Source organism: Ambystoma mexicanum, chromosome 5p (assembly GCF_040938575.1).
Source record: "Ambystoma mexicanum isolate Mex_15411 chromosome 5p, UKY_AmexF1_1, whole genome shotgun sequence".
In the NCBI taxonomy this organism is placed as follows: Eukaryota; Metazoa; Chordata; class Amphibia; order Caudata; family Ambystomatidae; genus Ambystoma; species Ambystoma mexicanum.
Window position 1 is genome coordinate 742814603 of NC_090930.1, and position 14550 is coordinate 742829152.

The 14550-nt window shown below is 39.1% G+C and overlaps 12 non-coding genes across 12 annotated transcripts; 6 read left to right on the forward strand and 6 right to left on the reverse strand.

Annotated features, from left to right (window-relative positions):
• Positions 1-740: 740 nt before the first annotated feature.
• Positions 741-812, reverse strand: TRNAQ-CUG (transfer RNA glutamine (anticodon CUG)). The gene has a single exon. It is a non-coding gene; the product is annotated as a tRNA-Gln (tRNA).
• Positions 813-1071: 259 nt separating this feature from the next.
• On the forward strand, positions 1072-1143 carry TRNAQ-UUG (transfer RNA glutamine (anticodon UUG)). Its single transcript has one exon. It is a non-coding gene; the product is annotated as a tRNA-Gln (tRNA).
• A 913-nt stretch (positions 1144-2056) lies between these two features.
• Positions 2057-2128, reverse strand: TRNAQ-CUG (transfer RNA glutamine (anticodon CUG)). Its single transcript has one exon. It is a non-coding gene; the product is annotated as a tRNA-Gln (tRNA).
• A 2379-nt stretch (positions 2129-4507) lies between these two features.
• On the forward strand, positions 4508-4579 carry TRNAQ-UUG (transfer RNA glutamine (anticodon UUG)). Its single transcript has one exon. It is a non-coding gene; the product is annotated as a tRNA-Gln (tRNA).
• Positions 4580-5486: 907 nt separating this feature from the next.
• Positions 5487-5558, reverse strand: TRNAQ-CUG (transfer RNA glutamine (anticodon CUG)). Its single transcript has one exon. It is a non-coding gene; the product is annotated as a tRNA-Gln (tRNA).
• Positions 5559-5817: 259 nt separating this feature from the next.
• Positions 5818-5889, forward strand: TRNAQ-UUG (transfer RNA glutamine (anticodon UUG)). The gene has a single exon. It is a non-coding gene; the product is annotated as a tRNA-Gln (tRNA).
• Positions 5890-6802: 913 nt separating this feature from the next.
• On the reverse strand, positions 6803-6874 carry TRNAQ-CUG (transfer RNA glutamine (anticodon CUG)). The gene has a single exon. It is a non-coding gene; the product is annotated as a tRNA-Gln (tRNA).
• A 2379-nt stretch (positions 6875-9253) lies between these two features.
• Positions 9254-9325, forward strand: TRNAQ-UUG (transfer RNA glutamine (anticodon UUG)). The gene has a single exon. It is a non-coding gene; the product is annotated as a tRNA-Gln (tRNA).
• A 907-nt stretch (positions 9326-10232) lies between these two features.
• On the reverse strand, positions 10233-10304 carry TRNAQ-CUG (transfer RNA glutamine (anticodon CUG)). The gene has a single exon. It is a non-coding gene; the product is annotated as a tRNA-Gln (tRNA).
• A 259-nt stretch (positions 10305-10563) lies between these two features.
• TRNAQ-UUG (transfer RNA glutamine (anticodon UUG)) lies at positions 10564-10635 on the forward strand. The gene has a single exon. It is a non-coding gene; the product is annotated as a tRNA-Gln (tRNA).
• Positions 10636-11548: 913 nt separating this feature from the next.
• Positions 11549-11620, reverse strand: TRNAQ-CUG (transfer RNA glutamine (anticodon CUG)). The gene has a single exon. It is a non-coding gene; the product is annotated as a tRNA-Gln (tRNA).
• A 2378-nt stretch (positions 11621-13998) lies between these two features.
• TRNAQ-UUG (transfer RNA glutamine (anticodon UUG)) lies at positions 13999-14070 on the forward strand. The gene has a single exon. It is a non-coding gene; the product is annotated as a tRNA-Gln (tRNA).
• The last annotated feature ends 480 nt before the right edge of the window (positions 14071-14550 follow it).

The window sequence follows — 14550 nt, forward strand, 5'->3', positions numbered from 1 at the left end:
TACATATCGTTAATGTACAATCCCTAAGGTCAATCAGAGTGGGCACCCAGATATCTCTCAGAAACATTTTCCACAGATGAATAATGTCCAACCTTAACTCTATGAAAAGAAAAATGTACACACTATGTGCAGTAGATTCTCTGCTCACTGGAACATGCAGAAACAACATTGATGTGAAAAGATTGGAAAAAGCCCTATTTTATTAACATTAAAAAATGTTATACAATTATTTTGGTGAATCATATTCACTTTCACAATCATTCCTATGTTTCAAGCAATTTGATGGTCTTATTAAATGTGTAAAAAATGTAATTCTTTGAGTTGACAAACTGTATGGAGAGCAAACTTTTTATAACTTACAAGAGTTATGAGTTCTAGAAAGTAGTGCATTTACTGATCAAGTGCCCTTGTTTAAATGTACTTACTTTATTTGGATCACACCTTTCTCGAAAGAAGAAATAAACTCTAAATTATCAGGAAACAATTCAACTGATTTTAGAGGCCTCCTGGGCTTTCAATGCAAATCGCTGAGATCAAAAGCCAGTTTAATAGCCATTATACCTTGGAGCTTTGGAGATATGAGAGTGGGCAGTTTCTTTGTGGCAAAAGAGAGTCATCCCCAGAAACTATTAATATTCTTTGGTCAAAGAAGACTGCCATCAAAGTGGGCTGTAAAGCAAAGCTATTGCTGTTATATCTATCTGCAAATGAAAGGCAACTCTAAAAGAGAAGCAGCCCCAAGGTCCCACCGAGACTTGAACTCGGATCGCTGGATTCAGAGTCCAGAGTGCTAACCATTACTCCATGGAACCCACATATTCAGTAGCATGATGCACTTCATTCTGGAAAAACAGAGCACATCAGAGAAAATATGTAATATTCCTATATCATTAGACTCCAGAGGAAGAATTTAATCCAAATGAGACATGAAGCCAATACTTTGCGATTGCACAGCATCCAACAGCAACAGTGCTGCTTCGATATAATATCAGTAAACGGTTACTATAGGTCAGTAAAAATCTTGACTGTGCCCTATATTCTCATTGCCCTTATGAAGCTCTGCTCAACAAGGGTTCCATGGTGTAATGGTTAGCACTTTGGACTTTGAATCCAGCGATCCGAGTTCAAGTCTCGGTGGAACCTCTCTCTTGCTCTAACACACTTTGTCTCCTTGTTGTCTTAAATTATAGGCCAAAGATAGTAATATTCATAAGGTTAGTGGTGTAGGATATTCATTTTCGCTCTCACTCTCTGGCATAACTTTTCATAAAAATCCACTTTTGTGCCTAGCACCTTAACCTTTATGCATTTTTTTTAAATGTATGAACAGTGAGGTCATTCTGAGTCGATGAGCAGATCTGCATCGGAAACATACATAAAAGATTTGAAATTTTCAAACTTAACTCAATGTTAAGAAACATGCTCAATCTGTGACCCAATGGATTCTCTTTTTACTTGAAGATGCAGCAACAACATTAATAATACCATTTTGGGAAAAGCAGCTCTATTGTATCGCCATTCTCTTTCAAAATTGTTAAAGGGTTAATCCTATGAAAAGCGACCACATTCAGAATCAATGATATTAATCAAGCGTCTTAACAGTCTTTACATGTTTGTAAAATGAAGGTATCAGTTTGAGATGAAAAATAGAACGAAGAACACACTTTTCTTAATTCACAAAAGGCCTGAGGTGTATAAATACTGTTTGTACCGACCAAGGGCCCATTCGTGAATGTACTTACTTTAGTTGGATCATACCTTTCTTCAAAGAAGACATCCACAATAAACGATAAGGGAAAGGTTCGACTGATGGTAAACTCTTACAGAGATTTGAATGCAAATTATTGGATTCAACCTCCAGGGTGCTACCATTACACCATGGGTCTTTCAAACCACAGAAAGTGGTGGGTTTCATTGTGGCTAAAGAGCGTCATCCATGGAAAATCTTTCTTTTTTCAAATGCACCCAGGGAATAATGCTATGAAAGTGGGCGACACAGCAGCGTCATTGCTATTAAAACAAGACACTGAGAGTAAAACAAACACAGTAATTCCCAAGGTTCCACCGAGATTTGAACTTGGATCGCTGGATTCAGAGTCCAGAGTGCTAACCATTACACCATGGAACCGACATACTTAGTGACATGATGAACGTCATTGCAGCAAAAAAAGAGCCTTTTAGAGAATGTATGCAATATTCTTTTATCTTATGCCTCCAGAGGAAGAATCCTATCCAAATGAGCTGTAAAGCAAAGAGTTTGCTATTGCGCAACAACCAACTAAACAGTTCCACATTTGCATAATATCCGTGGGCTAGGAATCTGAGTTTGTTAAAATGATGCATGAGATCTCGATTCTCATTTCTGTTACAACTCTGTCAGGTTGCACCAGCAAGGGGCCCATGGTGTAATGGTTAGCAAAGAACATTACTGAAGGGCCCCTCGGCCAGCCAGAAAGCCAAAATGGAGAGAACGGGCATGAACTGGTTGTGAATGAGCTTCAAAATGCGTTCACAGGTAATTGAACTGGTGATCTCCTCAGTTTATACACCTGGAACTCCTGTCAATAGCAACAGTCGGCAGCTGGGTTGCCAGACATTTCGTCGAAAAAAATTTGTCGGACGGACAATTGGTCGAAACCATTTGGTCGAAAACCAAATGGTCGAATTGCTTTTGTTTTTTATTTTCACTTTTTTTTTTGGGAGGGGGGTTTGGGGGGTCCCCCCAACCCCCTTTTTTTCTAAAAACCCCTTTTTTCCCTAAACTACAACCTAAAAAAATATATATAAATAAATTAAAAAATCAACCATTTGGCTTTCGACCAAATTACGTCGACCAAATGTCTTTCGACGAAATGTCTTTCGACGAAATGTCCGGACAGCGGCAGCTGGTCTGTGTCAGTAATGGCAATTTGATTTTGCCATTTTCACAACTCCCTAATAAATGAACAAAATGTTCCATTTGTAGGCACAGTTACATGCTATGGTATGTATACCATGCTTAATAACCACCATAGGAGGCTCAGAGCACCATCCGCATTCTTACGTACAAAACATGTAAGGAAATAATCAGATCTTTTTCTCTGCAGGAGTCAGGCTTCTTTAAAGCCTGACAAAGTGGCAGAGTGCCATTGTAAACTGAGGCATGATGAAACCATGCCCAAGAACCCAGGCAGGTTAAACCCTTCCACTCATGCCCCTAGGCCCCGAACGGCCACGAATGGCCAGGTTCTATAGACAGGGCAGCTGGCATGGATTATGGACACTTTTAACATAGTGTGGTTTTTCAACCTTATCTCCCTTGGGAGCAAAGCGCTGGACAGGGTTTCCTGTACGTTTTTGAGGTTCGCAGGGATCTATGTGTGGATGTTTCTTGGTGTGAAAAGCATGACACCTTTTGGGGTGACACCAGGCTCTTCTGGGAGTTAATTTGCATAATCTCTACTTTCTATTTTATGTGACATGGGCTGCAGTTACATTGTTCTGTTAATAGAGGGCAACACACAGGTCATAGTTCCAAACAGGGGTGCACGGTCTGCTTGCTAGCTTACATTTACAGTTCTATTTGGGATTCACTGCCTTTTCATAAACTGAGTACTCTTCCGGAGTATTTCTAACTTATGTAGGTGTTTTGGGGGTGTTACGTGCCTTTGTATGACTGCTGCAAACCACTTGATATTAGACATTGATTGGAAACGACATAAAAAATCCTGACACATATTGTAAGCGGACATAAAATGACCTATATTAGCTAATATAAGTAAACAGACATCAGTCCCCCCTCCCCACAAAAAGGGATATATGCGTACACAAAAAATAAACATGAAAAACAAGCAACTACTGCAGTTAAAATCTAAAAATGTAAATTCAGTTACATGATCATGACTCGGAAGGGGAAGTTAAAAAGTAAAAAAACACAAGGTAGGAGAGAGGTTAGCTTTACATGCCATGAGGGAGGAAGAGGTCTTCCAAGCACTGTTGTCTATGTTGGTCAATCCCTCTGAAACGCAAAAGGGATGTGCACATAGAAATCAAAGCAGAGTCATCCAGAGAGACTATTTAATTCTTTTTTTTTCAAATTCTCAAAAGGAAGCTGCTATCAAATTGAACTATTCATCACAGCCACTGCTAGGAAATCTATGTGCATAAAATGACAATACACCCAAAGGAAAACAAAATATAGCTATAACATGTCAGATTACTAAATTCAGAGTCCAGCCTACTAACCATTAGACCATGGAACCTAAATACTTCCGCAAATGCTGAACTTCATTATGCCAAAACAGAGGCAGTCAGAAACAATATTTAATATTGCTTAATCATATGCCTCAAGAGGAAGAATTTGATCTACATGCTCTATAAAGCACAGAGATTGCTATAGCACAACGTCAATCGACAACATCGCTGTGTTTGTATGATATCAGTCAATTGGGACTATGAATCTGTAAAAATTGTAAATGTGCTCTATATTGCCATTTCTGATTCAACGCTCTCAGGTGCATCTTGCAAGGGTTCCATGGTGTAATGGTTAGCGCTTTGGACTTTGAATCCAACGATCCGAGTTCAAGTCTCGGTGGAACCGTTATCTTGCTCTTACACTCCATTTTCTAATTTCTCAAATTACAATTCAACAGAGTTAATATTCAGAAGTTCAGTCGACTCAGGTAGCCGTTTTCACACTCTCTCTCTCTCTGCACGACATTACATTTAAATGCACTTTGGTGCCTGATACCAATACAGTGATGCAACTACATATCGTTAATGTACAATCCCTAAGGTCAATCAGAGTGGGCACCCAGATATCTCTCAGAAACCTTTTCCACAGATGAATAATGTCCAACCTTAACTCTATGAAAAGAAAAATGTACACACTATGTGCAGTAGATTCTCTGCTCACTGGAACATGCAGAAACAACATTGATGTGAAAAGATTGGAAAAAGCCCTATTTTATTAACATTAAAAAATGTTATACAATTATTTTGGTGAATCATATTCACTTTCACAATCATTCCTATGTTTCAAGCAATTTGATGGTCTTATTAAATGTGTAAAAAATGTAATTCTTTGAGTTGACAAACTGTATGGAGAGCAAACTTTTTATAACTTACAAGAGTTATGAGTTCTAGAAAGTAGTGCATTTACTGATCAAGTGCCCTTGTTTAAATGTACTTACTTTATTTGGATCACACCTTTCTCGAAAGAAGAAATAAACTCTAAATTATCAGGAAACAATTCAACTGATTTTAGGGGCCTCCTGGGCTTTCAATGCAAATCGCTGAGATCAAAAGCCAGTTTAATAGCCATTATACCTTGGAGCTTTGGAGATATGAGAGTGGGCAGTTTCTTTGTGGCAAAAGAGAGTCATCCCCAGAAACTATTAATATTCTTTGGTCAAAGAAGACTGCCATCAAAGTGGGCTGTAAAGCAAAGCTATTGCTGTTATATCTATCTGCAAATGAAAGGCAACTCTAAAAGAGAAGCAGCCCCAAGGTCCCACCGAGACTTGAACTCGGATCGCTGGATTCAGAGTCCAGAGTGCTAACCATTACTCCATGGAACCCACATATTCAGTAGCATGATGCACTTCATTCTGGAAAAACAGAGCACATCAGAGAAAATATGTAATATTCCTATATCATTAGACTCCAGAGGAAGAATTTGATCCAAATGAGACATGAAGCCAATACTTTGCGATTGCACAGCATCCAACAGCAACAGTGCTGCTTCGATATAATATCAGTAAACGGTTACTATAGGTCAGTAAAAATCTTGACTGTGCCCTATATTCTCATTGCCCTTATGAAGCGCTGCTCAACAATGGTTCCATGGTGTAATGGTTAGCACTTTGGACTTTGAATCCAGCGATCCGAGTTCAAGTCTCGGTGGAACCTCTCTCTTGCTCTAACACACTTTGTCTCCTTGTTGTCTTAAATTATAGGCCAAAGATAGTAATATTCATAAGGTTAGTGGTGTAGGGTATTCATTTTCGCTCTCACTCTCTGGCATAACTTTTCATAAAAATCCACTTTTGTGCCTAGTACCTTAACCTTTATGCATTTTTTTTAAATGTATGAACAGTGAGGTCATTCTGAGTCGATGGGCAGATCTGCATCGGAAACATACATAAAAGATTTGAAATTTTCAAACTTAACTCAATGTTAAGAAACATGCTCAATCTGTGACCCAATGGATTCTCTTTTTACTTGAAGATGCAGCAACAACATTAATAATACCATTTTGGGAAAAGCAGCTCTATTGTATCGCCATTCTCTTTCAAAATTGTTAAAGGGTTAATCCTATGAAAAGCGACCACATTCAGAATCAATGATATTAATCAAGCGTCTTAACAGTCTTTACATGTTTGTAAAATGAAGGTATCAGTTTGAGATGAAAAATAGAACGAAGAACACACTTTTCTTAATTCACAAAAGGCCTGAGGTGTATAAATACTGTTTGTACCGACCAAGGGCCCATTCGTGAATGTACTTACTTTAGTTGGATCATACCTTTCTTCAAAGAAGACATCCACAATAAACGATAAGGGAAAGGTTCGACTGATGGTAAACTCTTACAGAGATTTGAATGCAAATTATTGGATTCAACCTCCAGGGTGCTACCATTACACCATGGGTCTTTCAAACCACAGAAAGTGGTGGGTTTCATTGTGGCTAAAGAGCGTCATCCATGGAAAATCTTTCTTTTTTCAAATGCACCCAGGGAATAATGCTATGAAAGTGGGCGACACAGCAGCGTCATTGCTATTAAAACAAGACACTGAGAGTAAAACAAACACAGTAATTCCCAAGGTTCCACCGAGATTTGAACTTGGATCGCTGGATTCAGAGTCCAGAGTGCTAACCATTACACCATGGAACCGACATACTTAGTGACATGATGAACGTCATTGCAGCAAAAAAAGAGCCTTTTAGAGAATGTATGCAATATTCTTTTATCTTATGCCTCCAGAGGAAGAATCCTATCCAAATGAGCTGTAAAGCAAAGAGTTTGCTATTGCGCAACAACCAACTAAACAGTTCCACATTTGCATAATATCCGTGGGCTAGGAATCTGAGTTTGTTAAAATGATGCATGAGATCTCGATTCTCATTTCTGTTACAACTCTGTCAGGTTGCACCAGCAAGGGGCCCATGGTGTAATGGTTAGCAAAGAACATTACTGAAGGGCCCCTCGGCCAGCCAGAAAGCCAAAATGGAGAGAACGGGCATGAACTGGTTGTGAATGAGCTTCAAAATGCGTTCACAGGTAATTGAACTGGTGATCTCCTCAGTTTATACACCTGGAACTCCTGTCAATAGCAACAGTCGGCAGCTGGGTTGCCAGACATTTCGTCGAAAAAAATTTGTCGGACGGACAATTGGTCGAAACCATTTGGTCGAAAACCAAATGGTCGAATTGCTTTTGTTTTTTATTTTCACTTTTTTTTTTGGGAGGGGGGTTTGGGGGGTCCCCCCAACCCCCTTTTTTTCTAAAAACCCCTTTTTTCCCTAAACTACAACCTAAAAAAATATATATAAATAAATTAAAAAATCAACCATTTGGCTTTCGACCAAATTACGTCGACCAAATGTCTTTCGACGAAATGTCTTTCGACGAAATGTCCGGACAGCGGCAGCTGGTCTGTGTCAGTAATGGCAATTTGATTTTGCCATTTTCACAACTCCCTAATAAATGAACAAAATGTTCCATTTGTAGGCACAGTTACATGCTATGGTATGTATACCATGCTTAATAACCACCATAGGAGGCTCAGAGCACCATCCGCATTCTTACGTACAAAACATGTAAGGAAATAATCAGATCTTTTTCTCTGCAGGAGTCAGGCTTCTTTAAAGCCTGACAAAGTGGCAGAGTGCCATTGTAAACTGAGGCATGATGAAACCATGCCCAAGAACCCAGGCAGGTTAAACCCTTCCACTCATGCCCCTAGGCCCCGAACGGCCACGAATGGCCAGGTTCTATAGACAGGGCAGCTGGCATGGATTATGGACACTTTTAACATAGTGTGGTTTTTCAACCTTATCTCCCTTGGGAGCAAAGCGCTGGACAGGGTTTCCTGTACGTTTTTGAGGTTCGCAGGGATCTATGTGTGGATGTTTCTTGGTGTGAAAAGCATGACACCTTTTGGGGTGACACCAGGCTCTTCTGGGAGTTAATTTGCATAATCTCTACTTTCTATTTTATGTGACATGGGCTGCAGTTACATTGTTCTGTTAATAGAGGGCAACACACAGGTCATAGTTCCAAACAGGGGTGCACGGTCTGCTTGCTAGCTTACATTTACAGTTCTATTTGGGATTCACTGCCTTTTCATAAACTGAGTACTCTTCCGGAGTATTTCTAACTTATGTAGGTGTTTTGGGGGTGTTACGTGCCTTTGTATGACTGCTGCAAACCACTTGATATTAGACATTGATTGGAAACGACATAAAAAATCCTGACACATATTGTAAGCGGACATAAAATGACCTATATTAGCTAATATAAGTAAACAGACATCAGTCCCCCCTCCCCACAAAAAGGGATATATGCGTACACAAAAAATAAACATGAAAAACAAGCAACTACTGCAGTTAAAATCTAAAAATGTAAATTCAGTTACATGATCATGACTCGGAAGGGGAAGTTAAAAAGTAAAAAAACACAAGGTAGGAGAGAGGTTAGCTTTACATGCCATGAGGGAGGAAGAGGTCTTCCAAGCACTGTTGTCTATGTTGGTCAATCCCTCTGAAACGCAAAAGGGATGTGCACATAGAAATCAAAGCAGAGTCATCCAGAGAGACTATTTAATTCTTTTTTTTTCAAATTCTCAAAAGGAAGCTGCTATCAAATTGAACTATTCATCACAGCCACTGCTAGGAAATCTATGTGCATAAAATGACAATACACCCAAAGGAAAACAAAATATAGCTATAACATGTCAGATTACTAAATTCAGAGTCCAGCCTACTAACCATTAGACCATGGAACCTAAATACTTCCGCAAATGCTGAACTTCATTATGCCAAAACAGAGGCAGTCAGAAACAATATTTAATATTGCTTAATCATATGCCTCAAGAGGAAGAATTTGATCTACATGCTCTATAAAGCACAGAGATTGCTATAGCACAACGTCAATCGACAACATCGCTGTGTTTGTATGATATCAGTCAATTGGGACTATGAATCTGTAAAAATTGTAAATGTGCTCTATATTGCCATTTCTGATTCAACGCTCTCAGGTGCATCTTGCAAGGGTTCCATGGTGTAATGGTTAGCGCTTTGGACTTTGAATCCAACGATCCGAGTTCAAGTCTCGGTGGAACCGTTATCTTGCTCTTACACTCCATTTTCTAATTTCTCAAATTACAATTCAACAGAGTTAATATTCAGAAGTTCAGTCGACTCAGGTAGCCGTTTTCACACTCTCTCTCTCTCTGCACGACATTACATTTAAATGCACTTTGGTGCCTGATACCAATACAGTGATGCAACTACATATCGTTAATGTACAATCCCTAAGGTCAATCAGAGTGGGCACCCAGATATCTCTCAGAAACATTTTCCACAGATGAATAATGTCCAACCTTAACTCTATGAAAAGAAAAATGTACACACTATGTGCAGTAGATTCTCTGCTCACTGGAACATGCAGAAACAACATTGATGTGAAAAGATTGGAAAAAGCCCTATTTTATTAACATTAAAAAATGTTATACAATTATTTTGGTGAATCATATTCACTTTCACAATCATTCCTATGTTTCAAGCAATTTGATGGTCTTATTAAATGTGTAAAAAATGTAATTCTTTGAGTTGACAAACTGTATGGAGAGCAAACTTTTTATAACTTACAAGAGTTATGAGTTCTAGAAAGTAGTGCATTTACTGATCAAGTGCCCTTGTTTAAATGTACTTACTTTATTTGGATCACACCTTTCTCGAAAGAAGAAATAAACTCTAAATTATCAGGAAACAATTCAACTGATTTTAGAGGCCTCCTGGGCTTTCAATGCAAATCGCTGAGATCAAAAGCCAGTTTAATAGCCATTATACCTTGGAGCTTTGGAGATATGAGAGTGGGCAGTTTCTTTGTGGCAAAAGAGAGTCATCCCCAGAAACTATTAATATTCTTTGGTCAAAGAAGACTGCCATCAAAGTGGGCTGTAAAGCAAAGATATTGCTGTTATATCTATCTGCAAATGAAAGGCAACTCTAAAAGAGAAGCAGCCCCAAGGTCCCACCGAGACTTGAACTCGGATCGCTGGATTCAGAGTCCAGAGTGCTAACCATTACTCCATGGAACCCACATATTCAGTAGCATGATGCACTTCATTCTGGAAAAACAGAGCACATCAGAGAAAATATGTAATATTCCTATATCATTAGACTCCAGAGGAAGAATTTAATCCAAATGAGACATGAAGCCAATACTTTGCGATTGCACAGCATCCAACAGCAACAGTGCTGCTTCGATATAATATCAGTAAACGGTTACTATAGGTCAGTAAAAATCTTGACTGTGCCCTATATTCTCATTGCCCTTATGAAGCTCTGCTCAACAAGGGTTCCATGGTGTAATGGTTAGCACTTTGGACTTTGAATCCAGCGATCCGAGTTCAAGTCTCGGTGGAACCTCTCTCTTGCTCTAACACACTTTGTCTCCTTGTTGTCTTAAATTATAGGCCAAAGATAGTAATATTCATAAGGTTAGTGGTGTAGGATATTCATTTTCGCTCTCACTCTCTGGCATAACTTTTCATAAAAATCCACTTTTGTGCCTAGCACCTTAACCTTTATGCATTTTTTTTAAATGTATGAACAGTGAGGTCATTCTGAGTCGATGAGCAGATCTGCATCGGAAACATACATAAAAGATTTGAAATTTTCAAACTTAACTCAATGTTAAGAAACATGCTCAATCTGTGACCCAATGGATTCTCTTTTTACTTGAAGATGCAGCAACAACATTAATAATACCATTTTGGGAAAAGCAGCTCTATTGTATCGCCATTCTCTTTCAAAATTGTTAAAGGGTTAATCCTATGAAAAGCGACCACATTCAGAATCAATGATATTAATCAAGCGTCTTAACAGTCTTTACATGTTTGTAAAATGAAGGTATCAGTTTGAGATGAAAAATAGAACAAAGAACACACTTTTCTTAATTCGCAAAAGGCCTGAGGTGTATAAATACTGTTTGTACCGACCAAGGGCCCATTCGTGAATGTACTTACTTTAGTTGGATCATACCTTTCTTCAAAGAAGACATCCACAATAAACGATAAGGGAAAGGTTCGACTGATGGTAAACTCTTACAGAGATTTGAATGCAAATTATTGGATTCAACCTCCAGGGTGCTACCATTACACCATGGGTCTTTCACACCACAGAAAGTGGTGGGTTTCATTGTGGCTAAATAGCGTCATCCATGGAAAATCTTTCTTTTTTCAAATGCACCCAGGGAATAATGCTATGAAAGTGGGCGACACAGCAGCGTCATTGCTATTAAAACAAGACACTGAGAGGAAAACAAACACAGTAATTCCCAAGGTCCCACCGAGATTTGAACTCGGATCGCTGGATTCAGAGTCCAGAGTGCTAACCATTACACCATGGAACCGACATACTTACTGACATGATGAACGTCATTGCAGCAAAAAAAGAGCCTTTTAGAGAATGTATGCAATATTCTTTTATCTTATGCCTCCAGAGGAAGAATCCTATCCAAATGAGCTGTAAAGCAAAGAGTTTGCTATTGCGCAACAACCAACTAAACAGTTCCACATTTGCATAATATCCGTGGGCTAGGAATATGAGTTTGTTAAAATGATGCATGAGATCTCGATTCTCATTTCTGTTACAACTCTGTCAGGTTGCACCAGCAAGGGGCCCATGGTGTAATGGTTAGCAAAGAACATTACTGAAGGGCCCCTCGGCCAGCCAGAAAGCCAAAATGGAGAGAACGGGCATGAACTGGTTGTGAATGAGCTTCAAAATGCGTTCACAGGTAATTGAACTGGTGATCTCCTCAGTTTATACACCTGGAACTCCTGTCAATAGCAACAGTCGGCAGCTGGGTTGCCAGACATTTCGTCGAAAAAAATTTGTCGGACGGACAATTGGTCGAAACCATTTGGTCGAAAACCAAATGGTCGAATTGCTTTTGTTTTTTATTTTCACTTTTTTTTTGGGAGGGGGGTTTGGGGGGTCCCCCCAACCCCCTTTTTTTCTAAAAACCCCTTTTTTCCCTAAACTACAACCTAAAAAAATATATATAAATAAATTAAAAAATCAACCATTTGGCTTTCGACCAAATTACGTCGACCAAATGTCTTTCGACGAAATGTCTTTCGACGAAATGTCCGGACAGCGGCAGCTGGTCTGTGTCAGTAATGGCAATTTGATTTTGCCATTTTCACAACTCCCTAATAAATGAACAAAATGTTCCATTTGTAGGCACAGTTACATGCTATGGTATGTATACCATGCTTAATAACCACCATAGGAGGCTCAGAGCACCATCCGCATTCTTACGTACAAAACATGTAAGGAAATAATCAGATCTTTTTCTCTGCAGGAGTCAGGCTTCTTTAAAGCCTGACAAAGTGGCAGAGTGCCATTGTAAACTGAGGCATGATGAAACCATGCCCAAGAACCCAGGCAGGTTAAACCCTTCCACTCATGCCCCTAGGCCCCGAACGGCCACGAATGGCCAGGTTCTATAGACAGGGCAGCTGGCATGGATTATGGACACTTTTAACATAGTGTGGTTTTTCAACCTTATCTCCCTTGGGAGCAAAGCGCTGGACAGGGTTTCCTGTACGTTTTTGAGGTTCGCAGGGATCTATGTGTGGATGTTTCTTGGTGTGAAAAGCATGACACCTTTTGGGGTGACACCAGGCTCTTCTGGGAGTTAATTTGCATAATCTCTACTTTCTATTTTATGTGACATGGGCTGCAGTTACATTGTTCTGTTAATAGAGGGCAACACACAGGTCATAGTTCCAAACAGGGGTGCACGGTCTGCTTGCTAGCTTACATTTACAGTTCTATTTGGGATTCACTGCCTTTTCATAAACTGAGTACTCTTCCGGAGTATTTCTAACTTATGTAGGTGTTTTGGGGGTGTTACGTGCCTTTGTATGACTGCTGCAAACCACTTGATATTAGACATTGATTGGAAACGACATAAAAAATCCTGACACATATTGTAAGCGGACATAAAATGACCTATATTAGCTAATATAAGTAAACAGACATCAGTCCCCCCTCCCCACAAAAAGGGATATATGCGTACACAAAAAATAAAAATGAAAAACAAGCAACTACTGCAGTTAAAATTTAAAAATGTAAATTCAGTTACATGATCATGACTCGGAAGGGGAAGTTAAAAAGTAAAAAAACACAAGGTAGGAGAGAGGTTAGCTTTACATGCCATGAGGGAGGAAGAGGTCTTCCAAGCACTGTTGTCTATGTTGGTCAATCCCTCTGAAACGCAAAAGGGATGTGCACATAGAAATCAAAGCAGAGTCATCCAGAGAGACTATTTAATTCTTTTTTTTTCAAATTCTCAAAAGGAAGCTGCTATCAAATTGAACTATTCATCACAGCCACTGCTAGGAAATCTATGTGCATAAAATGACAATACACCCAAAGGAAAACAAAATATAGCTATAACATGTCAGATTACTAAATTCAGAGTCCAGCCTACTAACCATTAGACCATGGAACCTAAATACTTCCGCAAATGCTGAACTTCATTATGCCAAAACAGAGGCAGTCAGAAACAATATTTAATATTGCTTAATCATATGCCTCAAGAGGAAGAATTTGATCTACATGCTCTATAAAGCACAGAGATTGCTATAGCACAACGTCAATCGACAACATCGCTGTGTTTGTATGATATCAGTCAATTGGGACTATGAATCTGTAAAAATTGTAAATGTGCTCTATATTGCCATTTCTGATTCAACGCTCTCAGGTGCATCTTGCAAGGGTTCCATGGTGTAATGGTTAGCGCTTTGGACTTTGAATCCAACGATCCGAGTTCAAGTCTCGGTGGAACCGTTATCTTGCTCTTACACTCCATTTTCTAATTTCTCAAATTACAATTCAACAGAGTTAATATTCAGAAGTTCAGTCGACTCAGGTAGCCGTTTTCACACTCTCTCTCTCTCTGCACGACATTACATTTAAATGCACTTTGGTGCCTGATACCAATACAGTGATGCAACTACATATCGTTAATGTACAATCCCTAAGGTCAATCAGAGTGGGCACCCAGATATCTCTCAGAAACATTTTCCACAGATGAATAATGTCCAACCTTAACTCTATGAAAAGAAAAATGTACACACTATGTGCAGTAGATTCTCTGCTCACTGGAACATGCAGAAACAACATTGATGTGAAAAGATTGGAAAAAGCCCTATTTTATTAACATTAAAAAATGTTATACAATTATTTTGGTGAATCATATTCACTTTCACAATCATTCCTATGTTTCAAGCAATTTGATGGTCTTATTAAATGTGTAAAAAATGTAAT